The sequence below is a fragment of the Solanum dulcamara genome, chromosome 8 (assembly GCF_947179165.1).
Source record: "Solanum dulcamara chromosome 8, daSolDulc1.2, whole genome shotgun sequence".
Taxonomy (NCBI): Eukaryota; Viridiplantae; Streptophyta; class Magnoliopsida; order Solanales; family Solanaceae; genus Solanum; species Solanum dulcamara.
In genome coordinates, this window is record NC_077244.1 from 22,829,377 (window position 1) to 22,843,775 (window position 14,399).

The following is a 14,399-nucleotide window of genomic DNA, read 5'->3' on the forward strand; positions in this document are numbered from 1 at the left end:
TTGGAAAAGATCTATAAGCCAAGGAACATGACTTATAGAAGACTGATAGATCGGGATAAAACGATATGGCGAGGCTTCTCCTGAATTGATACATAGGGATAAACTATGACAAGTTATGGTTGAAGGAAGTAATGGTATGACTAAGACAAGAGTACGAGGGATAAAGAATTGTGATGGATATGAAGTGTTAAGAAGACAGCTACAAATTGAAAGTATAGTATGATGAAAAAGTAATAAGATAAGGCCCCTACTACCACGAAATTGATATGGTTTTAAGCAGGATAAGAAATGAGCCTTAAAGAACACGACAAAGATGCAAGCTCAGGAGGCGTAAAGAAGTATGGTGTACACGTGACTCCACTCTAATGATTAGTGGTATCCACTGGAATAAAGTTAGTATAATGACGAAGCTCGAAACATGAGTCATTAAAGTATAAGTACACTCGAGTGGGGAATGTGCACCAATTATGAGCCCTCGCTAATTACTGATTGGGATGAATGGAATGTGGCTTTGAGTGCACTACTACATTAAGGATACTACTCGAGTATCAATCATTAGATGAGATTCGATTCGAGATATTCCAAATATTACAGCACCCTACGATTGTGCTAGGGTTTCCTAAAAAGGCAACCTAACGTGGGGATGATTTAACAGAAGATGTAGATATGGTGCAGCCCGTTAAATATGTTGGAATAGAATCATTCGCGTGTAAATAGCTGAAGATATACGGAGAATGACATAGGTACACCCTAAAAGGGGGGAAGTGGACAAAAGAAGTACAAGGGTAAAAGAAAATCAACTGATGCTATCGCATATAAATGGGGATGCTTAAACGTCAAACGAGACCCCATAAGGGATGGACGTGATCATACCCAAACTGATGCATCGGATTCCGTCAAAACTCCAAAGTTAAGCGTGCTCGAATGAGAGTAGCACTGGGATGGGTGACCCCCTGGGAAATGAGAAAGAGAACAAAACAAGTATGACAAAAAGAGATTATAAAAGCGGGTTAGTATAACGACACATATAGAACAGAGTAAGCCAAGTGCAGAAAAGATTATGACTGAAATACAATGCACCTCGTGAAAATGGCACAAGAATAGTTGTGCAACCTATGAATATTGGCATACTAAGAGCGAGGTCAAATGATTACTCGATAAAAGAAAGTCAGTAATAACAATGTGATTGCCATATTTATAATCTATTCAGGAAAAGTGTAAGATGGTTCGAGGCAGAACTATTTAGATATAATCGGTATTAAGGACAAGAGCCATAGTAGAGCCTTGACCTCGACTAAAGGAGGTAAGCCACTAGTATAGAAATGCTAAGGAATTTTCTGGACTGCTCTATGTTTGTACACACGTTTATGTAAGGATTACAATATGATGTATGGTAAGAAAACTGGAGAAAAGATCTGAGTAAAAGAGAAAGATAGCATACCTAAGGTATTACAAGTTGGATTAAGAGGAGTTGTACAATAGCTTAAGTTAAAAGAAGCATCAGTAGTCTGATAGACTATCTCAGGGAATGGAAACCCCGACTCAGAGGTGGAAAGCAGTTAATATGTATTATAGTACGAGCTGACCTTGCATTCTAAGGAACTGGAGTTCATACGGGCTATGGTAGATGGGCTGACAGAATCAACCTGTTCCCCTCCAGTTAGAAAGGCATATTCAACAGAGGGTTCTGCGAAATGACATAGTAGGGAAACAATAAGATTTCACGGAGTCCCCACATCTATTATCTCAGATAGAAAAGTTCAATTTACAGCTAACTGCTAGAAATCATTTCGAAAGGGATTGAGGAACCCAAATGAATCTTAGTATGACATTTTGCCCTTCGATTAAGGGACAGGACCAGATATGATCCACTAAATTATTGATGAAGTAAAGCTTATTCTGGGACAAGATATCGATTAGAAGCCTAAAGTCAGCAAGAAGGGGATACATTGATCCTTCGCAGAGCATTTTTAGAATAGATAAAGCTGCCTATGAGTGGGACCTACCGTTCGATTTGAAACAATACATTCAGTTTTCACAGATCAATGCTCCGTAAGAATGGGAACGACGCTCCCAGAATATTTCCCGTGGAGGAGGTCCACATAACAGGGAGTTATCCTACGAGGGGCAACCTATCTCCATCCAGGATCAGCAGATTAAACGGGTTGCGAACTAAGGACATAACTTCCGTCAAGGTACTATGGCGGAATAAGAATCGTGAAGACATAAACTGGGAGGTTGAAGAGGACATGAAACACAAGGGTCCATACCTATTCCCGATGTCTACGGATAGCCCCAGTCTTGGAACTCGTATATTAATTACTTGGACGAAAATGTATGCCATTCCAGTAGAAAGGCATCTCCCTATGATCCGTATAAAGTCTTAAGGAAAGTTTTATTCAACATTCGGGGACGAATGTTCTAAAGGGAGGAAGGATGTTACACCCCGCACTCTTGAGATCGGAACGTCTTCTTAAGTTCCTTAGACACTATCATGTGAGCCGGATAAGCTACGACACTATCAAATAACTCTAAGGAAAGAAGATTGTGATACCTCGCGAGAAGGGAGGTTGGAGATAGAGTCATAAGAATCCGGAAAGAGTTGGAGGCTAAGAAATGAGTCGTAGGACTCGATTTACCTACGTAAGACACTAAGTTAAGAGTCTTATACACTTAAGATGCTTAAGGATATACCAAGCTTACGTAGTGCGGATCACATGAGCTCTTAAAGTAAGACGAGATTACGAACCCACGAGGAAGGGAAAAAGACGACGCGTGGCAGCCAATGGAGGAGCGACACATGGCAGCACCTCAAGCAAGCAGGTGATGCACCTACTTAGGGTCAAGTAGGTGATGCAACTGCTTGGGGAGGTGGACCCCACTGCCACGTGGCAGCCCCTAATTGGCAGCATGACACGGTGGCCAATCATGGCTTGACACGTGTCACCCCTTGGTACCACCCATATAAGTGATATGTATCTAGAACTTCAGCTTGCTCATCAAAATTTCCAGCAGCAACGTGAACAAAAAACCCTAAAGCTAAGGAGAGAAACTTGCGATGGCTTTGGGAGAAAAATAGGTAAGTCCCATTTTCATTCCGTAAATTAATTAATTAGCGTATACTATGATGATATGGAAGTATTAGTAGTACAAAATTAGGATTTGGTGCATAAAAAATCGGACAGCAAGCTGCCACGACGATTCAGCACGTGAAAACAATTCCAAGGCGCGATTTTGCCGAGTTCTAGCCAATTTCGGGAAAGGTAAGTTCTTCTCCTCTAATTTGAAGTTTATGATGTTAAATTATGGTTTATTACACACCTTAGGAGCTGATGGAAGTTGGGGAAAAGGTTTTAAAAGTTCGGCGTTCGAAATAAACGAATTTAGAATCGCTATAGTTAACTTGTTGTCGAAACAAGGTGTTGTGCGCGTGGGGGCAACTGCTGGTTGTGTTGTGGCGTGTTGCAGGGTCTAAAATTTCTCTAAATTAGGTGTTGGGGCTGCTGTTTGAGGCCACATGACCCTCCGCTTTGCAATTAAAGAATTCGCGAAAGAAAGATTAAAAACTCTAGTTTTGGTATCTTAGTTTTGAGTGAATTGTTGGGGGTTTATATTGTGTAATTTTGGTCGTAATATGTATATGTATGGGCTGATGGTTGCATTTTTGGTTGGATGCAGGTGCTAAGGACATGGTTGGGAATTCGGATAAGGCACATTATAGGGGAGGTGCTGCCCGATTTTCGTTAACATCCTAACTAGTTAAGGAACTAGTCGAGAAGGCGAGTGAAGGGATGAATATTATGAATACTCGTGGGTAGTCTAACTTGCTGAAAAGTCCAAGGTTGTTAATACTTACATTACTTCCATATTAAATAGGTTTCGAGGACAACGATGTGGACGTGATTAAAAGAAGTCCATACAAGGTATGTGAAGTTTTCTTTTGGCGTGTTTTTGGAATAAATATGTAGAGCTATTCTTCTTTTCTTTTGGCATGTCTTAGCTATAAGTCATAAATGATATGTATATGATATTCGGGATTCAATCCATTCGTAAAGCCCTGAGTATGAGTCGAGACTCTTGTTTACTTCGTGATATTAGAACTTCTGCAATAGCTGAGTCATTGCCTTTTAGTCTTCTATGTGATGAAAACTAGTACATGTAAATCCTATTTCCTCTTTCCTTTGGAATGGCTTAACTTTAAGTGAAATGGTATATGCTATAGGTTTAGAGGTAATTCCATTTATGAGCTCTGATTGTAACTCGTGACTTGTAGTCACTCCTGAACATTAAGAGTCTAAAAGTAGTCAAACTACTATTCTCGAGCCTGCTATATAATGAATAGAAAGTACAGGTACCAGCTCCTCTTTTAGAGGCTCTGAAATGATAAATGTCGTTGATTGCATGAGTTGAGTCTTTGACTAGATAAATTGTGTTTCTGATTGCATAGACTATATTTCTGATTGCATAAATTATGTGGCATTATTTTGATGCATTTTGTGATTCCTGAGGCCCCAACTGATGTAAGCCCTAATGACATATAAAGTGATACCTCGGATAATTACTCCCCCAGTCTTCAGGTGACGGTTCACTTGATTGTTTCATCGAGTCTTAGATAATGACTTAGTTGCATATGGTTTCTCACTACTCTACTCGTGCATACTGTAACCCATACTTCCTTGAGTCCCATGATGGGCTAGGAACGTTATCGTGCACAGTGTTACTACTTCTTTCACCGCGTCCCGGGCCGGATGTGTATAGTTCCACGCACGAGGATACGATGCCGTACGTGAGGTGTGATATATGTTATATGTTATAACGATACGATTATTCACCAAGTCCTAGGCCGACTGTAATATGATAGTATATATGGTGAAATAAGGAAGGAACACCGAGTCCCTCCTTAGAGGGCTGGGTACATATGTATATTATGATGGTACGCTATAGACGTACACCACTCCATTCACCGAGTCCCTCACTAAAGGGCCGGATACTTTATGTAGGCATGCATATGAGATTAAAGCAATACATTGTGACCCTGAGCCCCGCAGTGAACCGGGTATAATACGATGATATATATGATAATATGATACCGTATATGATGGTATGATACCGTATACGATGATATGATGAAATGAAATGCATTATGATACGATGATATGTGATTATGAAGTAATAATGATGACACCGAGTTCACTAGAGGGTCGGGCACAGTATATGATGGTGTATAGGATTGCGTGTCCTAAGGTGCAAGTACAGTAATTTGTTAATAGTTATACTTATCCCCTGCATCCCTATTTCAGTTATGATCTCAGTTACGATGTGTTATGCTTTACATACTCAGTACATATATCGTACTGACCCCCCTTTTCTCGGGGGGCTGCGTTTCATGCCTGCAGGTACAGATGTTTATTCTGGAGATCCATCAGTATAGGAGTTCCTCTCAGCTGTGTCGGAAGTGCTTCACTATTCTGGAGCCTAAATTTTGATGCTGGTCACTTAATGTATATATTTGTACATTCAGGGGTACGGCGGGGGCCTTGTCCCGCCATATGTTGCTGTTACTATTCTTAGAGGTCTGTAGACATATGTATATGTGGGTTGTTTGTGAGTTAGTTTCGATATTGCCTATTCGATATGTTGTGAATGTTTTTGTTATAGCAGCCTTGTCGGCTCACGTTCTCTTTCATGATATGATACAAATGAAAGAGGATACATGTACATGAAAAAGTTTTAAACTATTGGGGTTTTTGTATATAGTATCACATCACACACGGTTCAACTTAAGTGTAGTTGATAAATACGCATAAGAGGGTCCAGGTCGGACCCCAGTTGCGGCCTACGGGGTTGGGTCGTGACACCTACATACTTAGTACATTCAAAGTACTAACGCATACTCTTTTCCCTACATGATATCACCATGTAAGGGAGTAGCATCGATCCACATTCACCTCCACGTGGCTAGTTGATTTCGTTGAAGGCTACCTATTTGGTGAGTTCCCATATTTTGGGAACAATATTCCTTTCCTTTTCTAGCTTATGTTATGTAATGACTTTTGGATACATTTCATGGTACCTATCTCTATTTCGATTGAGGGTAAGCTAGGGATATGTTTTATCTCCCGCCAAGTCTATAAGTAGAGGTATGTTTGGATACAAATGGATAATGTTTAAAAGTTGTTAATGACTCTTGTTCTATGATGTTTCCCTTAGTCCCGTTTCCCTTTCTATTTCTGCTAGTTGTTATTGAATGTCATTATTACCTATGAAAAGCTACATGAATACTAAGAAGCTTGGGTGAGGTACCTCCAAGTGTCTCCTTCATCGTATCGTATCTAGGCTTATGAAAAACTTGGTATCAAAGTTTGAGGTTTTGAATGGTTCTTAAATTCCAACATACTGCATCGAATAAGGTCTTATTCATGGTCTTGAAGCGCTCCACAACTATGTATAGGAGACTATGGGATGTTTAGGAAATATTTTCCTTCTTTCATGATTCATGTCATACCTTAGAGGTTTCCTAAGATTTCCTCTAACTAATGGATTGTTTTGTGTCTTTTAGAGCATGCCTCCAAGAATAGTACCTCCACCTTGAGTAAGGGTTAAAGATATGGACCAAGATCCTCCCCCGAAGCTCCACATCATGAGGAAGGAGTTACGCATGCAGATTTTGAAACATCATCACTTCGTTGGCTTAAGACGTAGCTAGCCAAACTAACCAAGGCATTGTTCCTCCTCCTCTTCCTCAAGTGCCTACTCCATCTTCTAGGATTTGGGACTTCAAGAGGGTAAATCCACCCGAGTTTGATGGTTCCAAGGTAGATGAGGACCCTATGGAGTTTATTGAGGAAGTTGTAAGACCCCAAAATTTGGAAAATCAAAAAAAAAGGATCAAAACATGAAATTTCTAAAAACAAAACTGTAATTTTGGCACTAGTTGATGACCACGAAGGCCATCACAAGTTGTGGTAAGCACCACACCTCGTGATAAGCCATCGTGGTGGTGACTCTCAGGTTCACTCCTATAGGTGAAGTCCATGACATGCACCATGGACCATGAATTCCTCTGTGGTAACCCCTCCCCTGAGACCATAGAACATGATCCAAAGTCTAGGACCACAATTAGACACCAAGGACTATGTAGCTCTTCATGGACCTTGGTGAGCTCCATGGTGGTTACTCCTACAGGTTATCCTACAGGTCCTGAACCATGTCCACTCTTCATATTCCATAATACACTCCACAGACCGTGAAGGGTTCCGTGGCGGAAGTTTAGAAACTTTATCAACAACTCCCAAATTTCAAATTTTCAAGTCCAACATCACGAACACCACCACGGACCGTGATGAGAATTAGGACCATGATGGGTCTTCGTGGTGAGTCCCAGTTACAGTTTAATGAGGGGTAATTTGGTCATTTCCCTATTCTTTTACTAATGTATGTAGACGTTTTTGGGACTAGATCCATTTAAAAATATCCTAAATATTCCTAAACCTATTCTTTTCCCTCATTAATTCCCAATCAATTTTAAGACTTCTCTTTCAAGGCTCATTTAAGGGTTTATCTTCTTATCAAGTTTGGCTTGGGTTTCTTCATGAATAAGTCTCCTCTTTCAATTCTAAGGTCAAATTCAATCAAGGTATGTAGGTATTGATCCATGGGTCCCTTTCACCCATGGAATCCCAAAGTTTCTACTCAAAATCTCATGAACTTTAATTAGGTTGGTAACCCTAATTTGATGAATTATAATGAGTTATTTAAATTATATTTTAAATCATTATAGTTAATCATTATAAGTATGTTCCTACATGAATTATATGATTTTAATTTTAATTACAATTGCCATGCATGAACCCTATTTTTCAATGATAATATTATGGAGTATGATTATAAATCGAATGATTTCAAGGTATTATCATGACTATCATTCAAATTATCTATGTATGTGAGTTTTAATCTAAATTCAACTATGAATTATGATCATGAATTACAAGTATGTTCAATATATGAATTTCATGCAAGTTATGAAGTAAGGTGATTTAGCGCCCTATGTGGGTGAGATAGGACCTAATTATATGAATTATGCAAATATGATTTGTAATTATGAAAGGACATTACTCACATTGCAATTATGTTATGAAATTAGCTATTCTATAAAGTATGAAGTTTATGAACAAGTTATGATATATTGTAAGTATGTTTACTGTGTTATGTATTTCGTGGGATTTGACATAGCACCGACTGGACTTTGAGGTGGGGGTCCTACCAAAAGCATTAGTAGAAACCTCAAGTCTCTTAAATTACGTACCATCATAGGTTGCCTTCATTGTCTTAGCTAGTGGTTCCACATATAGCATATGTACATGACCCTCCAAGTGGGGTACAGTCTACCTTGGCTAGTAGATTCCCCTTTCTTCCATTATATGGGGAGGCATGAGAATTCTATGTTATAGCTCACATTGTTTTATCGTCTTTTATGGTTCTATCCCACATATGTATGATCTCTTATGTATTTTCATGATTTCAACTATTTCTTTCAAAGGCTTTGACCTTTATGATTTTCTCATGACTTTACTTATCTCTTCTTACCATTTACTTTACTTGATTGTACATCTTATGATTTATGTTATATGTTATTCCCTTATACTTAGATATTTAAATGTACTAACACATATTGTTGCCTGCATTGTTTCATAATGTAGGGGTTGAGGATCACGTTCCCATACATGGCTAGTAAAGCTTATTCGGAGAAGTTTTTGGTGAGTCCTCATCTATCAAGGACTAGTGATGAGTTGTCTATCCTTTCGAAGATGTTTATTTCCTTCATGTTGAGGGTGAGAAAGGGACATGCCTTAGCCCCCACCATTTTCATGTAGTAGAGGCATTTTTTGGACATATATTTAGAGTCTATGTTGTCAAATGTTTATACTCTTTATGATTCATGATCTAGACCCCTTCTTATGTTATTTTTATGCATTTAATTTTCCTTATGTATGCTTTATGATATGTCAAGAGGCTTGGTTAGAGCTATTTGGGGTTTTGATCATCGTGTTACGACTAGGCCCTAGGTTGGATCGTGACAAACTTAGTATCTGAGCACAAGGTTTTAGATGTCCTATGGTATCTAACTTGTCATATCAAATAGAGTCTTATTAATGGTTGTCAAGCTCACCACAATTATGAATAGGAGGCTATAAGGCATTTTAGGAAATTTTACTTCTTGCTTGGTCTATGTCGTGCTATAGAGTATACCCTAAGACTTTCTTTCCCTAACAATTGTCCTTTGGGATTTTCAGAAAATACCTCAAAGAAAACCATCTTTGCCAAAGGGGATCAATGCTAATGAAGCCCAAGCTCCTTCGTCTCCTAAATACAATGGTCCCCTACCCGACCAAGTTACTAATGTAGTGTTTCGAACCATTATTACGATGCTACCCCAAGTAGTGTCCAACCAAGGGGTTGAAGATCCTCCTAATGTTCCTACTCCAGCTTTGAGGGTAAGGTATTTTGAAAGGATGAACCCTCTGGAGTTTCATGGATCAAAAGTTGAAGAGAATCCTCAAGAATTCATTGATGAGGTTTACAAGATAGTGAGCCTTATAAGGGTGTCATCGGAAGAGAAAATGGAGTTGGCGGCTTACCAACTCTAGGGTGTTGCTCAAGTTTGGTACACTCAATCGAAGATAGAGGGGAAGAATTAAACACCCATTAAATGGGAAGCCTTCAAACTTGATTTCCTTGATCGCTTTTTCACTCTTGAGCTAAGGGAAGCCAAAGTATTGGATTTCATCAATCTTCAATAAGGCAACATAGGAATGAGGGATTATGCCCTCAAGTTCGCCAAGCTCTCTAAGTATGCTCATTTGTTTGTTGCTGATACCCGTGCCCGAATGAGTCAATTCATATCAGGGGTGTCTGACTTGGTTGCTAAGGAATGTCGTACCATCATGCTTATCAAGAAAATGAATATATCTCGGCTTATAACCTTTGCCAAATAAATTGAGGAAGAGAAACTCAAAGAGATGAGAATTAGAGATTCTAAAAGAGCCTGGTATGAAGATGCTAGGTCTAATGATAGTAGTGGACATTCTCAATAAGGCCAAAGTTTGGGAAAAAAGTTTGTAAATGATAGGGTACCATAGCCTAAATCTCAAGGAGGAGGTGTGAATGCTACTAGCCCTTCATTTCCGAAGTGTGCAAAATACGGAAAGAATCATGGAGGAAGATATTTGATGGAGATGGGTGCTTTCTTTAGATGTAGCAAAAGGGACATAGGCAATCCAAGTGCCCTCGTGTTACCAACAAGGGTAGAGAAGGTCGTCCTCAAGGCCAAGTTTCTCAAGGTGGCGAAGATCCATAAGGTTCCCAATCTTAACCTAAGGGTGGTCAATGCAACAACCGGTTTTATGCTCTTCATGGTAGGCTAGAGGTGGAAGAGACTCCCGATATTGTTACCAGTATGTTACGGGTCTTTCACTATGATGTTTATGCCTTGCTTGATCTGGGTGCAAATTTGTCTTTTGTTACTCCTTATGTGTATATGAGGTTTGATGTTAGCCTCAAAATATTGATGAAGCCTCTTCCCGTAGGTGAGGCAGTTATGGCTAAAAGAGTCTATAAAAATTGTCCTATGTCAATTTTTCACAAAGTTATCCCGTGTGATCTTGTTGAACTTGACATGACCTATTTCAACATTATTCTTGGTATGGATTGGTTACATGCCTCTTATGCTTCCATTGATTGTAGAACCCGGTTGAGTCAAGTTTTAGTTTCCAAATGAGCCTACTCTTGAATGGAAGGGTAATAATTTGGTAATTAAGGGTCGATTCATTTCAGGTCTTAAAGTCCGGAAAATGATTTCCAAGGGTTGCAACTACCATCTACTACAAGTTAGGAATGTTGATTCCGAGACTCCTATTTTTGAGTCAGTTTCAACTGTAAATGAATCTCTGGAAGTTTTCCTTGAAGATCTTCTGGGTATTCCTCCCAAAAGGGAAATAGACTTTGGTAGTGATCTCCTACCCGATATGCAACCTATCTCTATTCGTCCTTACTGTATGGCTCTGGCGGAACTTAAGGAGTTGAAAGAGCAATTTAAGGATCTGTTAAATTAGGGTTTTATAAGACCAAGCATTTCACCTGTAGTTTGTTAGGAGGAAATATAGGTCACTCCGAATGTGTATAGATTATCGGCAATTGAAAGGGGCTAGTTACTTTTTAACAATTGATCTCCATTACGATTATCATTAATTAAAGGTAAAGGAGTGTGATATTCCTAAGATTGTATTTTAAACTCGGTATGGTCACTTTGAATTTTTGGTTATGTGTTTTCGACTAACGAATGCCCCTGCAGATTTTATGGATTTGATGAACAGGGTATTTAGGCAATATTTTGATATGTTTTTGATTGTCTTTATTGATGACATTTTGATTCTCATGTTATCATATGCATGCATGATCATGAAGTTGATTTTAAGTTATGATTTATGTTAAGTTGAAATATCATGGTTTATGCATTTCAATTATGTTATTGCATTCATGTTGGGATGCTATGTTTCTTCTCCTACTGCTTTCATGCTAGTTGAGTCTCATTTGAGGACAAATGTTCCCAAAGAGAAGATATTATGAAGCCCCCAGAGTGGAAAGGTTGGAATTTTTGAGTTGAAAGGAGGAGACGGTGAGTTTTGGCTGTTGAAACTCGCCAAAACTGCTTTATGACTTGCCGAATGGTCTTAGAGAGCTAATGAATCTCGCCAAAAACTTTTGAGAATTTCTTCTCAGAAGCAAAGTAAGTTGGTGAGGAGGAGAAGCAATTGGCCACTCGCCGAGTTGGAAGGGCAAGCAAATTTTCCTCACACAAATATTCAGAGAAGTTGTCAGGTCTAAGAGGAGATTCGGTAAGGGAAAGGATGAGTTGGAGACTCGTTGACTGGGTCTACGAGCACAGCTGAGCTCGCCCAGTTCACCTCCAACAGTTTTTATTAAGGTCATTTTAGTCAATTTTGCCTTGTTTAATTCCTAAGCTATGTCATTTTTAGCCTAAATCCTAATACTATAACTATCTTAACCCTTTGATCCAATCCCTAATTACAATATTTCTCTCTCTAAAATACTTACCGAAAGGTTTTATCTTCAAGACAAGTTAAGGTTCAAGGAGATTCAAGTTTAAGTCTCCATATTCTTTGAATTTAGGGCTTAATTGACCAAGGTATGTGAGAATTCATCCATGGATCCTTTCATCCATGAAGTCCTAAGGTTTTTTCTAAATTCTTCTTATTTAAATTATATTGCTAAAGCCCTAATTCTTATGTGATTGCATTGGACCGATTCAATTATAGTTTCTATCATTGTCATTGATTTAATTATGCATGAATTGAGTCGAATTGTATGTTTTCAAGTTGATTTCTAAGGACCCCAGCATTATGATATTTTCAAGTATGAAGTTATGAAGCTATGGTCATGAATTGATGGAATATCTTATGAAAAGATATGGTTATGATGAATTGTGTATCAATGATGTTTTAAGCAAGTATATATGGTTGTGAAAGGAAATTCTTACATACTCATGTTAAAGAGGTGAAAAGTTTTCTCACCTAATCAAGTATTCACAAGGATTGAAAGGTTTTCTCATTCTTATATGAATCAATCGTGTTTTGAGCTATTGTTATAATTATTTTCATGATGATGTTAATGATTATATTTTATTGAATTCCATTAGTATAATGAAACTTCAAGGTGAGATTCGATCCTGAAGCCAAAGTAGCTACCGAAGGAAATCCTAGTAGAAACCTTTCGTAAGACCCCGAAAGTTGGAAAGTTAGAAAATGGGGTTAAAAGAGTAGTTCCCAGGAAATTTCATCTTTCTGGTATCAAGGGGTCTTCACAGAGCCCTTTATGGGCCGTGAAGAGCACCACGGGACTTGAAGAGCCACTGTGGTCCAGCTCGGTGCATGAGAGGCACCACAAGTGGTGGTGGCCACTACGATACATGGTGGCCTCTGTGCAGGTCACCCCTTCAAACCCAAAGATAGTTCCCTCACCGTGAGCACCACCACGGGCCGTGGTAGGCCTTTCATGCAGGTGCCATTTTAGTTAAGTTTAAGGGCGTTTTGATCTTTTTTCTATTAAGTCGCTAATGAATGTGGACGGTTTTAGGGGGTTTATTCTAGCCTAACTCTCTCATTCTCACCCTAACTCCCAACCCCAAAATCTTCTCTCTGAATTTCTCTCAAGACTCTTCTCTTCCTCAAGCAAATCCCAATAGAAATCAAAGTCAAGACCAAATTAGATCTTCTAAGGTCTATGGTATATGGCAATTCATGAATGGGACCTGTCACTCATGGAGTCCCAATGTTCTTCTCAAATTCTCTTTATGATTTCTTTATGAATTCTTCTACTAAAGCCCTAGTTTCATGAATTTACATTGGGTCTTATTAATTAAGATTTATTCCATTATTATTAGTCTAATTATGCATAATTCACATCATATTGCATGATTTCAAATTGAATTTCAATGACCCATGCTATATACTATTTTCAAGTATTTTTTCCAGAATTTATGATCATGAACTATGAAGGATTTTGATGAATGTTTTATGAAGGATTATCAATGCTCATGAATGACTCATGAAAAATAATAAATGATGATGAACTATGATCTTTCAATGATATTTCAAGCAAAGTATAAAGGTTGCAATGAATTTTGCTCACACACTCATAATGAAGATAATGACAGAGCTACTCTTATGTTTATTTTATAATATTGGATTGGTAACTAATAAAACATTTCCTAATGTTGTTAATGAATATGTTTTCATGAAGTTTCATTGGGATAATTACTAAGCATCCAGAGGACTTTAAGGTGGGTTCGGTCTGGTAGCCTTTGTAGCTACTCAAAGGAATCCTTGTAGCAAACTTTAGTCCTTAACTACGTTGCCCACTTAGGTTTAAAGTGTCAATAGGGTGTGCTAGTGGATCCACATATAGAACAAAGTTAGAGAAAGTACCATCATGGAGTCTACCTTGGCAAAGTAGCCTCCCTATCTCGGTGTGGGAGTACCTCAGATTCCATATTATAGCTCGCAGGGTCTTAAATGTCGTTTAAAGGTACTATCCCACACAAAAGGTATATGCAAAGGTATAAGTTCTCATGATGATGTCTTGACGCATTGACTATATGATTATAATGTTTTAAGGTTTTACTCATGTTTTAAGATATTGGTCATGCATCTCATGATTCATGTTGATCATGTCCTATATTCATTGTTCATGCATACTTCTCACATACTTAGTGCATTTTATGTACTAATACATACTTGTTGCCTACATTATATCATAATATTGGAACGGATGATCATCATACACCTCCTATTTGTGAGTAGAGTTGAGCTTGTACTTTCATT